General features: G+C 37.2%; 1 pseudogene; it reads left to right on the top strand.

Annotated features, from left to right (window-relative positions):
• Nucleotides 1-8922: 8922 nt before the first annotated feature.
• Nucleotides 8923-10796, top strand: LOC149242499 (phytochrome pseudogene; annotated as a pseudogene).
• The last annotated feature ends 3935 nt before the right edge of the window (nucleotides 10797-14731 follow it).

The raw sequence follows: 14731 nt of genomic DNA, 5'->3' as shown, positions 1-14731 counted from the left end.
TCGACCTCTTTAAAATCCTAGCTACAACACGTGTGATGGATGTTGATCAACATTTGCACCTTTTTACCACTTCGCTTGGATGGAAAGACTTCCTTCTACACTTTGGCTTGATGAGTGTCAACAAAAATCACTAGATTCTTGCACGTGTGGAGGTGACAATCCCAAAAATAGATATGGAATAATCTCGATGATGGTTCTCCTTCTTTCGGTTGACTATAGACTTCTTTCCTTGAAAACTTCACACTTATTTTCTGGTTTTTATCATTGACCAAAATTATATCACTAGAATGAAGGTTGAGCTGCCTATTTATAGTGGTTTTGTCCATCAAGAATAAGCAAACTTGAATCGGTGCCTAGAACGACATGCCTTTTCAAGAATCATCCTTAGGCCAACTTCAAGCAGTTTTTTTGACAAGGTCTTAGAGGGTATATAACACAAATAAATTATCTTTTACAATGTGTATATTACCCAAATGGGTCTTCAACACTTGACATTTACTCAATAGACTTTATGGCTTGATGTCCAAACCTAATAGCTCATAACGGGATCTTTAACTATAAAATAAAATTCCTTGCTCATGAAACCCATGAGACAAACATTACAAAAATAATTTTATTTTCTTCTTTTCGTCAATTACATAAAATCATAATTACACATGTCATTATGAAGAACGAACCTAATTAAACTTTTCAACACACTAGAAATTACATTACCTTACAACATCTCTACCATACTAGGATGGAGAGTGCCTCTCGGTGTAAAAATTAAATTACAATGTAATAAATTAAATTGAATCGATTCATTATTTTTAAGAATTTATGATGTTTTTTAGCTTAGTGGATGTTATTCTTTACTATTATTATTATTTGTTGATCTAATGCTTCATTTTATTGACACTACAATATCTCTCCCATATCGAGTCGATATTTAAATGTTTACACTCATTTACAACTGCTATAACATTTCCCCATATTGAAGGAACATTTAAATACTTACACTCATTTACGAACACTATAACATCTCCCCCATGTTGGGTTGTAGATTACCTCGGCGTAAAGTGATCACCTAACAAACCATTCAACAATGACTTATACGAACTTACAATTGCATTATGCAGACAAACTAACAATACAAGCAAAGGGATATCATTGTGGATACAAACCAACAATTCAATCCATTCACACATATTAATATAAAGGATCGATTAAGTATTAAAATTCATAGGTGTTGGAATTAATTATCGTTAGCACTAAAGGAAATAGTCAAAACCCCACAATTCCACAAAAATTAACCGTAATAAATATGAAATCTTTGTAACAAAAAAACTCTAGTGTTGAATGCTTATGTGTGAGGCTCTCTCCTAGGATCCTCTAACTAAAAAACTAAATTTATCTAAATTTAAACACAATAAGATGGGAAATAACTTATTTATATCTAAATATTTATTTGATGATAATATACCATTAAAATTTATCTACCACAATTTAAATAAGTAAGAATTTCATTTCAATCATTAACTAAGTAATCAATAAACACAGGAATACTTGTTCCAGTAGCCTAGTTCAGATGCTCTTGAGCTCCTAACTCTGTTGGGATGCTCCTCTTGACTACCCGACTGGATTTGCCTCCCATCCAACTAGGAAGTATTTCCTAGCCTAGGGAACCTCCATAGGTTCCCTAGCCCTCTGAGCCCAAGTCCAACCAGATGTAGTGTGTCCAAGTTAAAAAAACACTCTCCTTCTCTCCCTTCTCTTTTATCCACCTTCCTCCCAAAACAAAATCCTCCAAAACCAAGACCAAGGATCCCCCCTCCTCCTCTCATCATCCTTGCCCTTTTATGCCTCTTCCTCCCATCCACCTCAACCACCTATCATTAATGTCATAACTACCTCCTCATCCTTTCATTTGACTTGTCTTACCATATCTTCTCCCAAGTAAATTTGAGAGGACATTTTGGAGATAAGATATGGATATTTAATTTGGAAATTAATTGGGGAAGACCATATATTCTCCCAAGTAAATTTGAGAGGACATTTTGGGGATAAGATATGGATATTTAATTTGGAATAATGGAAGGAGACCATTTCCTATCCAAAAATTAAATTTGAGAAGACAAGTTGAGAATTGAATAATAACAATAATAAAATTTATATCGGTAAATAAATTTACAGTTCACAAATGTAGGTATGTCCCAATATTTCTTGATAATTATTAGTCAATATTTTCAGGTAATTTAAACATTAATAAAATTTTCATGATAAGATTAAGTAGGGAATTACATACACCCCTCCTTCAGAAAACTTCATCCTGAAGTTAGAGTGAAAAAGATACAAGGAGTTCGAAAGCAGTTTGACAAGAAGGCATAACAAAATAGAGAGAGAGTTATAGTAGTAAAATTTGATAAGTCAGACAATGACACCACTTCTCATTAAGAGTCTCCAACTAATCTATATCCTCATATCCTTCCTAACCTACTTCCGTTCCCACCCTATCCATCCTCTTTTGTTATATACTGTGGCATTGGCTATACCAATCTAACCACTGATAAAACCAATATGGCGGAAGCGTCGACTATATTGACCTAACTTACCCAACTGCCAACTGGAAATCGTCATCACACGTCTAGGGGAGCGTGTCCATCACTGCCCTCCCATGATTCTAGGTTTGGAGGTTACATGGTGGGAAATACCTCCACCCCTCCTCACAACTAGGGTCAACACCCTAGTATGGATGAAACCACAATGCTAGTTGGATACTTGTCATCGAATAATCCAATCAGGTAGTCTTGTCACCTGCCATTTACATTTTACCCTTGTCATAAGAGTGCATATCAAGTTGATATAAAATGTAATAGAACAATGTACATCATACCTTTCCTCATTAGATGTCTCGACCTTCCCTAATGGAAGAGTAGACCTTGGTTATCATATAGTTCTTTCCAATCTGCAGGTTAGTTCTCATTCATGCATATATATATATATATATATATATATATATATATATATATATATGTTAAACATCATGTTATTAAGTCTAGTATCCACGTGTCAATTTTGTAGTTCATACTGGAAATAAATCTTACATTAGATAAATCATATCCACTTAAGCCATACATGAAACAACAATAACTCTAATAAGTCATATACTAGATAAAAAATCACCAAGTAACTCATACATTAGGTCATACATCAAGCATTTTCATCATCAATACCTAATCCATCTAATGATTTATATAAGTAGTTTCATATGTCCAACTAAATGCATCAATATTACATAGCATTCATAAATAAATAACATGGAACTGCAAAATAGAGCCTTAGCATAGGTAGCTATCTAAGTCAAAATGGGCATCACAGATGCTCAAAAAGTGATGGGTAGTCACAATGTATAGTCTCTGCATCCTCCCAAGTAGAAAATCCTGGGCTATACTTGTCCCACTGGACCTTAACTTGGTCCACCATGCAACCTCTGAGCTGTCGAAACCTATGGTCCAATATGCATAATAGTTCGACCACTATGGTTCCCATGTCTGAGACCTGCAATTCCCTCCAATCCAGTTTGTGAGATTCATCAGAAACATAATGTCATAAAATAGATACAAGAAAAACATCATGAGTTTTATGAAAATGGGGTGGCAGTACAAGATGATATGGAACCAGTCCAATCTTCTCCTTGATCCTAAAAGGTCCTAGGAATCGAGGTGACAACTCCATCCCTTTCCCAAACTGAATGGTGCTTTTGTTGGGTTGGATACGAATAAAAACTTGGTACCATACTTCATAACTGTGATCAAGCCTATGTGAATCAGCATAACTCTTCTGTCTATCTTGCACTTCCTTTAACCTTTGTTGAATCTGTCTTACCCGTTCCTCCATTTCTTGAACTAATTCTGGCCCAACTATTACTCGGTCCTCCAAATTTTCCCAACTCAATGGTGCCCTACATGGCCTTCCATATAGAGCTTGATAAGGAGGCATCCTGATTGAACTGTGGTAATTGTTATTATAGGCAAACTCTACCAATGGTAAATACCTTTCCCACTAAGTCTTATTATCCATGACATACATTCTAAGCATGTCTTACATAACCTAAATTACTCTTTCAGTCTACCCATCTATTTTTGGATGATATGCAGTGCTCAGGTTCAACTGAGTCCCTAGTGCTTACTGCAAACTTTTCCAAAACCTAGATGTAAATCGAGAGTCTCTATCATAAATGATCTTTATGGGTAACCCATTTAGTCAAATAAATTCACTTATAAAAACTCGTGCCACATCAGTAACATCGTAAGTGTCTCTTACTGGAATGAAATGGGCACTTTTGGTCAATTTATCAACTATAACCAATATAACATTGTGCCTCTATGACATGAATGGAAAACCCACAACAAAATCCATTGAAATTACTTCCAATTTAGACATAGGGATGTCATGTGGTTGTAGGAGTCATGCTGGATGGCGATGATCAGCCTTCACCTGTTGACATTCAAGACATTTGGTGACAAACTAGACTATGTTGTGCTTCATGCCTACCAAAAAGAAGAGTTTCTTTGTGTCTGTGTACATCTTCTACACTCTAGGATGTGCACAATAGAGTGCTCTATGTGACTCTTTGAGGATGGTCCTTCTTATACCCCCTTCCTTAGGTATGTACATTCTCCCTTGAAATCTCAATAGTCCATCTGGTTCAAGGACATATCCCTCAAACTTTGGTTCTATCTGGTTTCCACTCTTGAGTGTTGTGATAACCTTTAGATACCAGCTATCTTCAAAGAGTTTCTCCAACACACGTTCCCTCAAATTTACCTTTAAGGATACTAGGGAGAAGGTTTGTGGCCTCCTACTTAGTGCATCGGCCACCACATTCTCCTTTTCCTTAATGTATGAGATCTCAAAATCATGCTCACTCATGAATTCACTCCACCGCCTTTGTCTAGCATTCAAATCCCTTTGAGTGAAGAGGTGCTTCAGGCTTTGACAGTTTGTTCTTAACTCAGATCTTCTCCCAACGAGGTAGTGTCTCCACAGTTTCAAAGCTAACATCACTGCTGCTAACTCTAAGTCATGGGTAGCATACAACTCTTCATGTTTCTTCAATTTTCTAGATGTGTAAGTTATTACTCCACCTTCTTGCATCAATACTGCTCCCAATCCTTGCTTCGAAGCATCGGTACAGACAGTGAAGTCTTTTTCCATGTCCAGTACTCGAAGGATTGGTGCACTAGTTAGTAACCTATTTATTTCTATGAATGCAGTGTCACATTCATATGCCCATTCATACCTGGCCCACTTTCGTTGTAATGTGGTAATGGGTTTTGCAATCCTCGAAAACCCTTCCACAAACCTGTAATAATACCCTGTTAGCCCCATAAAACTATGCACACTATGCACCTCATGAGCATTTTTCGATACTGGCCAATCCATTATGGCCTTTATCTTTTCCGGGCCAACTGAAATCCCTTCTCCTGAAATGTTGTACCCAAGGTAGTGAAATTTCTTCTGAAAGAAGGAACATTTGACAATTTTCCATACAATTAATTTTCCCTTAAGCAAGTCAATACAACCCTTAGGTTCTTTCATGCTCCTTTTCATTCTTGGAATACACAAGAATGTCATCCAGAAAGACTTGAACAAATTGGTCCAAATACTTCCTAAACACCCCATTCATAAGGCTAATGAATACTATTGGTGCATTGGTAAAAAAAAATGGCACAACTACGAACTCATAGTGCCAAAACCCAGTTTGAAATGCAGTTTTTGAGATGTCACCTTCCTTAATCCTCAATTGGTGGCATCCAGATTATAGATCGATCTTTGAGAAAATCATTTCTCCCTTCATTTCATCAAAGAGGTCATCTATTCTAGGTATCGGGTACCTCTTTATTGTGGCTCTATTCAAGTCCCTATAATCTATTCATAGCCTTAAGGAACCATCCTTCTTCTTGACAAAAACCATTGGTGCACCCCAAGGTGAGATACTAGGTCTGAGAAATCCAAAGTCTAAGAGCTCTTTTAACTACATCTAAAACTCACAAAGTTCTAGCGTTTTCAACCTATAGGGTGTCTTAGATATTGGTTCTGCACCAGTTTTTAGGTCGATTGTGAAATCAATCTTCCTTACAAGAGGTAATCTAGGCAATTCCTTAGGAAAAACATCCTTGAATTTTGACAAAATTGGGTGTTGATCTAGGGGGGGTCCTTTCTGGTCACTTACAGCCTCGACCACATATAGCTTGCAACCTTGTCAGAGACAACGCTTTACCTTCATCATGGATATGAATCATAGCGACACTCCTCTCATCATTCCACAAATATCAATTGGCCTACCTTCATCATCTAAACAAATCACCTTCTTCTTGAAACAATATACCAAAGCTCGATGAGCTTCTAGCCAGTCCATTCCAATAATTACATCATATGTCCCCAATGCTGTGACGTATGCCTTCAACTTAGTTATACACACCTCGAGGTTTACCTGACATTGGTCAACACTAGGTCCTACTGCTTGTTTTATCCCAGAAGTCATCTCAACTTGCTTAAAGTCATTGTGCTCATAGGTTGCCAACCCACATTTTTCTAATGCAACTGGTGAAATGAAACTATCTACAGCACATGAAACAAACAAAATTTTAACTTTTACTTTGTTTATCATACCTGAGGTTTCTACCACGGCATATTGGTGTTCAACTTGTTGGTTATCAACTGTTGCATAGATTCGATGGTGGCCACTTTCTCCCCCCATTGGTGCTTTTCCTTCTCTACAGTTGTTACTAGTTTGTAACTCAGGATAGTCACGCTGGTAGTGAGGTCCCCCACATCCCCAACAAGTGATGTGTGGTAGACTTTGAACATAATTTTGTGGAGTTCTCTGGAAAGAGTTCCTTCCCTTGGGACCCCTGCCCCTACTTGTTGCTCCTCGCGTATGACCTTGATTTGCACGTGCCCTTGAAGCTGTGGGTGAAGCTGCACTAGTAACCATTGAAATCCCCACTACCAGTGCTCTAGGTACAACTCTATTTCCATATGGCAGTGGCCTCAACCTTCCTCCCCTGGGGAAGATACGAGGGGCCTTCCCCATAAACCTTGGTTGTTGTGGAAAAATGGTTTTGTTTCTACCCTTTAAGTCTAAGTGTTCTTCAACATAACGAACATGTTCTACAACTTCTGCAATAGAGGATGGTTTCCACATCCGCACCATTGCCCTAATATTGGGGTTCAATCCATAAATGAAATGATCTTCTTGGCACTGGTCAGTATCCATGTAGGAGACATACTTGACCAATTCCATGAATCTAATCTCATATTCTTCTACCATACGATTTCCCTGTACCAAGGCATGGAAGGCTCCTACCTGTTGTTCTTCATAATATGTTTGTAGGTTCTTTTTCCTGAATCTCTCCTCGAATAACTCCAAAGTAACTGTGTCCAAAGAGAGGTGTAGTTGACGCTCTAAGTTACCCCACCAATTGAGAGCACTATCTCTGAGTTGGAATATCACTATTTTAGCTTTTGAATTGGAAGTACAATCTCTTAGTGCGAAGAGCCTTATCATTTCCTCTAACCGGGCTTCTACACGTTCGTTGACACGACCTCCAAAAAACTCTGGGAGCTTAATATTTTGGAGCTCCCTAGTAATGTCCTCAATTAGAGGTCCTCTATCAGAGTCTCTTGATACCTCGAGATTTCCTAACCTTGATGGAGGGTGCTCTACTTCCACTTCAATTATTTGGCGCCCTTTTAAAGTCCCATTAATTGCTTATAGGGAATGCAAGATGAGAGCCAACTCTGGTGAAGGTAATGAGTTATTTGTAGGAGGTCCTTGTGATGACCTTCCTTGACCTTGATTTCTTCACATTCTCACCATTTTGAATTGTTCAAATATCTGTATGATACGCAAGACTCATTAATCCATCTTAGGACTTGTCCACTCTTAGTTGACTCACATACATGTGTATAACAATAGTCATAAGTTTTTTTTCTTTTATTATGATCGTAAACAAGCACTATTAGTACTGAGAAGATTCCCAAGGATCTACCAAATCCTCTCATGTGTGAGTTCTACATAACTTACAATTTTTCTCTTGATACTTGCTAAGCACTGATGCAATGTACTTTGTAGGTCACACTCTAACACAAAATTGTTTTCTTTAGTGCCATAGTTATAATTTAATATTAAGCTAATTGATAACTTGGTTTAATATATTCAAATAATCAAGTTAATTACTAATGTGAATAATACCCTTTTTAGTCATGTCGTCCTTCTATGGCCATTAGTTGTTCCTTCCCAAGCTTTATATTATGTTTGAAATCATTTATGTCTATTTTATGAATCTTGGGATCTCATATAGGACATATACACAATTGGTCTCACCTCTTGAAGAGGCAGTGTCCTTGAAGCAAGGTTTCTAAGAAATTATCCATGAATGCATATATATATATATCTATATATCTATATATATATATATATATATATATATATATATATATATATATATATATATATATATATATATATATATATATATATATATATATTTGCAATAATTAGATTTAAAGAAGAAAAATAACATTGCTAAAATAAATGTGAATTCTTACGAACTTCATAGACAAAGTCTAAATGTTGTGGGATGAAAAAATGCCATTTTTGTGATATCAATAGAATGGAGAATGGAAATTAATATCATTTATATACTTGTATTAGAAAAAACACATAAATCTTAATTTCGAAATGTATTTAACATATAATTTTCATAACACAGTGCAAGGGTAATTGCCCAAACACCAGTGGATGTGAAGCTCTAGGCATAAATTGAGGAGTCTATGCATTTGTTTGAATACACAAAATTGATCGATATATCTAGAGAGAGCAGTAGCATTCTGTTTGAGATAGTCAATGCATACCTTCAAGGGCTACTAAGGGGGATGTTGATTCAGCCATTTGGGTATAGGCTTGCGATGGAAGAGGAGAGCTTTGCAGTGGTGGGGTGCAGTGAAAATGCCCCTGAGATGCTGGATGTTGTGAGTGGTGCCCATGCGGCGCTGAGCATCGGGGGGGGAACGGGAAGAAGGGGGTGGTAGTGGTAGTGTCGGGGGGATTATGATAATTGGTATGGATGCCTAGATACTTTTCAGGCATGCAAGTGCCGCTGCCCTGCAAAAAGCGACCACCTTCGTGGACGTGCATCTTCTGAACCCACTATTTGTCCATTGAAATAGCTCTGTTAAGCCCTTCTATTCCATTCTTAACAGAATATATGCAGGGTTGGTCATAGACTTTGAGCCAATGACACCTCCTGATGTGCCTATATCTGCCGCTGGTGCACTGTAGTCATACAAGTTGGTTGCTAAGGCCATTTCTCGCTTACAGTCTCTCCTTGGTGGAGATATTTGGTTGTTGTGTGACAATGTGGTGCAGGAGGTGTGGGAGCTTACTGGGTATCACCGTGCGATGGCATATCGATTTCATGAAGATGAACACGGTGAAGTAGTTGTAGAGCTGAGAAGACCTGATCTGGAGCCTTGTTTGGGTCTGCATTATCCTTCCACTGATATTTCCCAGGCTTCTAGGTTTTTATTCATGAAGAACATAGTGAGAATGATTTGCGATTGTTGTTCCCTTCTTGTGAAGGTAAGACAAGACAAACAGTTGTGTCAGCCTTTGAGCTTGTGTGGATCCGCACTGCGAGCACCTCATGGCTGCCATGTGCAGTTCCTGGCCAACATGGGTTCTATTGCATCTCTGGAGATGTCAGTGATGATAAATGAGCATGGAGATGACAGTGAAGGCAGTGGGCATCAACAACCACATAAAGGAAGGCAACTTTGGGGCCTTGTAGTTTGCCATCACACAAGTCCACGGGTTATCCCTTTCCCTTCGAGGTATGTTTGTAAATTTCTAATGCAAGTTTTCGGCATTCAACTAAACAAAGAGGTTGAATTAGCCACTCAGTTGAGGGAGAAACATATCTTACATGTCCAGACTGTGCTCTGTGATATGCTTCTTGGTGATGCACCCATTGGGATCGTGTCTCAGAATCCCAACATTATGGACCTTGCAAATGTGATGGGGCTGCTTTATTATATGGGAAACGCCTTTGGCTTTTGGGGACCACTCCTACTAAGGCTCAGATATTGGATATTTCATATTGGCTCCTTGAGCATCACTGAGATTACACTGGTTTGAGTACTGATAGTCTGGCAGAAGCAGGCTATCTAGGAGTTGTGTCACTAGGTGATGCAGTTTGTGGAATAGTCGCAGTCAGAATTACCTCCAAAGACTTCTTATTTTGGTTCAGGTCTCACACAACGAAAGAAATAAAATGGGGAGGTTCTTAACATGATCCCAATGATAAAGAGGATGGCAAAAGAATCCACCCTCAGTCATCATTCAAATCATTCTTGGAAGTTTAAAAGGCGAAGTATTCCTTGGGAGGATGTCGAGATGGATGTCATCCATTCGTTGCAGCTGATTCTGAGGGATTCCTTTCAAGATATTAACGACAGTGACAAGAAAAGCATGATACATTCACAACTAAATGACTTGAGGCTTCAAGGAATAGATGAACTAAGTGCAGTGACAAATAGGAGGTAAGGTTAATTGAAACTGCAACTGTGCCAATTTGGAAATTGATTCTAATGGGCTCATAAATGGATGGAAGACTAAAGCAGTTGAACTCGTAGGATTGTTGGCCGATGAAGTTATAGGGAGGCATTTAATTGATCTTGTTTAGCATGACTCGGTTGAAACCATGAAAAAAATGCTCTACTTGGCTTTGCAAGGAAGAGAAGGGGCCTGAATGTCCGCAGAACTTTACTCTAATGGATACACCATCCATGCAGAAAGACAACATTTCTAGGTCAAAATCTACGTAGAACTATAATAATGCAGCTGAGTCGAAGACTTTACAAAACACAATACCAAGAACAAGGCACAACGACACTACACAGGGGCCTAAATCTAGACAAATGTCATATTTTGAGGGGATAAATCTTTATATGGGATGCCAGACTTCTGAGAATATGTTCTTCGTATCATGTTCTCTAAGCTAGGAATTACTTAAACAATACCAATGAATGCATTGAAAAGAACACATTACAAGAAAGATCAAATACATGCTCTAAAACCTATTGTTGATGATGTTGCAGAGGCATCTATGGCTGCTGTTGTTGGAAGAGCGAATTATGCATCAAGCTTGATGGTCCATGAGAAACAGGTGGTGTTGCTGAGCTTTGAAGATGTGGGTACTTGCCTTCCATTGAAGTGAAATTATAGAGATTACAACCCTAAAATCTCCTTACAGATGTAGTTAACCTTAGCACCTCTTCCTCGAGATGAATGAGATCGATTTTTGGCAGCAACATGGTATTTTAAACCCAATGACAATGGAATATGTGCATACGTAGGTGCTTGGCCCTTTTATATAAGGATGGATGTCAGAGTCTATGAAAGAAAAAAGGATATCTCATCTACTACGGATGATCACCTTAAATTTAGTAAACGACATTCATAATTTATGGATTTCTCCTGGATTTTGCAGAATTGGTAACTATTGTTTTTCATGAGCTAGAAAGGAATATTTTTGTATTTGCAGGTGATAATGCATATAGATATGTATGAAATATCATGCATGCAACAGATAAACAAACCAAGATATTCCCTTGATGTAGCATGAGAATATTATTCTTTATCAGACAAAGTCTTGTAAAGTTTCTGCTCCGCTTTCAATATAATAATAACTCATGATTTCAATCTCGTTGTCTGTAGTAAAATAAAAACAATATAAATGATTGTTTATGAGAACCCTCCTACAAATATTCATACATATGGAAAGTGTATAGCAAATAACAGGGATTTGTATCCCACATACAGATTCTTGTGGGTGTTAAATTCTGCACTTCAGATGGGTTTAGCAAATAACAGGGCTTTGTATCCCACATACAGATTTTTTTGTGGGTGTTTAAGTTACATTGTATTACAACATGAATCATGGGATCTTGGTTTAAAACTAGAGAATATTACAGATATTTCTCTGATATCAGATCCAATGTTAAATGACTGAATTGATATTGTGAAGGCATGCCTGCACCTCAAGGAATGCTCCAGGGAGTATAAAATGGTGTCTGCCTACGGAAATATTCGTTATATCCACCAAGAATTTATGAGCGACATGGACACTCAGCTTCTAATTCTTCGGATTCGCCATGTGAGAAAATGAAGGACTACACCCTTGATAAGGAAGATTCAAGCAAAGTCAAATGGATCAAGTGGAAGATTGGGAAAGTGCAACGCTTAGCATAGAGAAGCAAGAAGCAAAGGCCCATGCAAAGGATATGTCAACATTCTGTGGCAGCTAGCTGTTAAGATCAAGAGTGATGTAGTTAAGGATACATAGGGCAGTGATAAAAGAAGTTCTAAATTGCTAGTAAAATGGAGAAAAAATCATTAAATTAGTCTTAAATGAAATCAGTTCCACATAATTTTTATAATAAAAATTCTTACAAGTAATTATGATGGTTATAAAATCTTTTAGCAGAGATTTGGGTCTAATGGGTCTCGGGTCCAGATTTTGAATCTGGGCTCTGATACCACGTGTGATGCTCCCTCCTAGGATCCTCTAACTTAAAAATTAATTTTATCTAAATTTAAACACAATAAGATGGGAAATAACTTATTTATATCAAAACATTTATTTGATGATAATATATCATTAAAATTTATTTTCCACAATTTAAATAAGTAAGAATTTCATTTCAATCATTTACATAAGTAATCAATAAACAAAGGAATAGATGTTTCAATAGCTTAGTTGAGAGGCTCCTGAGCTCCTGACTCTGTTGAGATGCTCCTCTTGACTACCCGACTGGATTTGCCACCCAGCCAACTACGAAGTATTTCCTAGACCAGGGAATCTCCACGGGTTCCCTAGCCCTTCGAGCCCAAGTCCAACTAGATGTAGTGTGTCCAAGTTAAACAAACACTCTCCTTCTCTCCCTTATCTTTTCTCCACCTTCCTCCCAGCCAACTAGGAAGTATTTCCTATCCCAGTGAACCTCCACAGGTTCCCTAGCCCTCTAAGCCCAAGTCCAACCAGATGCAGTGTGTCCAAGTTAAGCCAACACTCCCCTTCTCTCCCTTCTCTTTTCTCCACCTTCCTCCCAAAACAAAATCCTCCAAAACCACAACCAAAACCAAAACCAAGACAAAGGATCCCCCCTCCTCTCATCATCCTTCCCCTTTTATACCTCTTCCTCCTATCCACCTCAACCATCTATCATTAATGTCATAACTACCCCCTCATCCTTTCATTTGACTTTTCTTACCATATCTTCTCCCAAGTAAATTTGAGAAGACATTTTGGGGATAAGATATAGATATTTAATTTGGAAATTAATTGGGGAAGACCATATCTTCACCCAAGTAAATTTGAGAGGACATTTTGGGGATAAGTTATGGATATTTAATTTGGAAATTAATTGGGGAAGACCATATCTTCTCCCAAGTAAATTTGAGAGGAAATTTTGGGGATAAGATATGGATATTTAATTTGGAACAATGGAAGGAGACCATTTCCTATCCAAAAATTAAATTTGAGAAGACAAGCTGGGAATTGAATAATAACAATAATGAAATTTATATCAGTAAATAAATTTACAGTTCACAAATGTAGGTATGTCCCAATATTTCTTGATAATTATTAGTCAATATTTTCAGGTAATTTAAACACTAATAAAATTTGCATGATAAGATTAAGTTGGGCATTCCATTATGCACTCATTCTTTACTCCTTAACAAAACCAAAATTACAATAAAGTCTAGTTCTCTTCTCATTTACAATTTCATCAAAATAATTTTATTTAGCACCTCTCTATTGGTGTGCTTGGGTTTATAGGTAGCATTAGCCTTGTTGAGAGAAATTAGAAGCCAAGTGTTCTTGTCTCTTCAATTCCATATCTTCATCACTTTTCCTCTCCCTTTCATTTTGTGTTGGCATCATTCTAATTAGAGTTCCTTCTAGTTGTTTTTTTCATAGTGCTTAAAATGGAAGAGCAAAACTTTGGAGCTGAGTGGCAGTGAATTGATCTAACATGGGCACTTTACACCATCGACGTTTTCTCCTACCTCATTATCAGCCTCCATAGTCATGAGCTTCACTTCCATAACCATAAACCTCAAATTTTACTAATTTCTTTACGATAATTTGAGTAATTAACCATTCAAAATTTCTTGCAAATCAATAAATGAAGTAATGATAATATTTATATAGAAGTTACAAACAAAATCGATCAATAATTTTATTTACAAATTTATTCTAAAAAATCTATAAAATAAATAAATAAATAGTAAATAAAAATAAAAATCTCTCAATATTTCTATGTCATATCAGCAGGGTTGGAATTTGATGGGAAAAATTCTTGTCACGGGGCATTTTCGGCGTATTTGATGTTTAAAAATTTTGCAGAACCGTCTTCCCTGATGTTTTCTAAAATTTACAAAAGTATTTTTGATGGGTTATTTTTTCCGAAAACGTTCTTAATACTGCATATCAAGTTGTTTCATTTGGACTAGGGCCTGTCATGGTGTCACATCCATCCATTTATTCACTAAGCATGGAGTAAGACTACAAGTAGGTGGGCATCAATGCTATATTTCCTTGAGCCTCTCTCGTCTACTAAATCCATTGAATATTTATTTACAGAGTATGGGGTTTCATATATTGTACGATATGTTAGA

The sequence above is a fragment of the Pinus tabuliformis genome, chromosome 8, assembly GCF_031772625.1.
Source record: "Pinus tabuliformis cultivar Carrire ecotype Pingquan chromosome 8, CPIR1, whole genome shotgun sequence".
Taxonomy (NCBI): domain Eukaryota; kingdom Viridiplantae; phylum Streptophyta; class Pinopsida; order Pinales; family Pinaceae; genus Pinus; species Pinus tabuliformis.
This window is presented reverse-complemented; position numbering and strand designations above follow the sequence as displayed.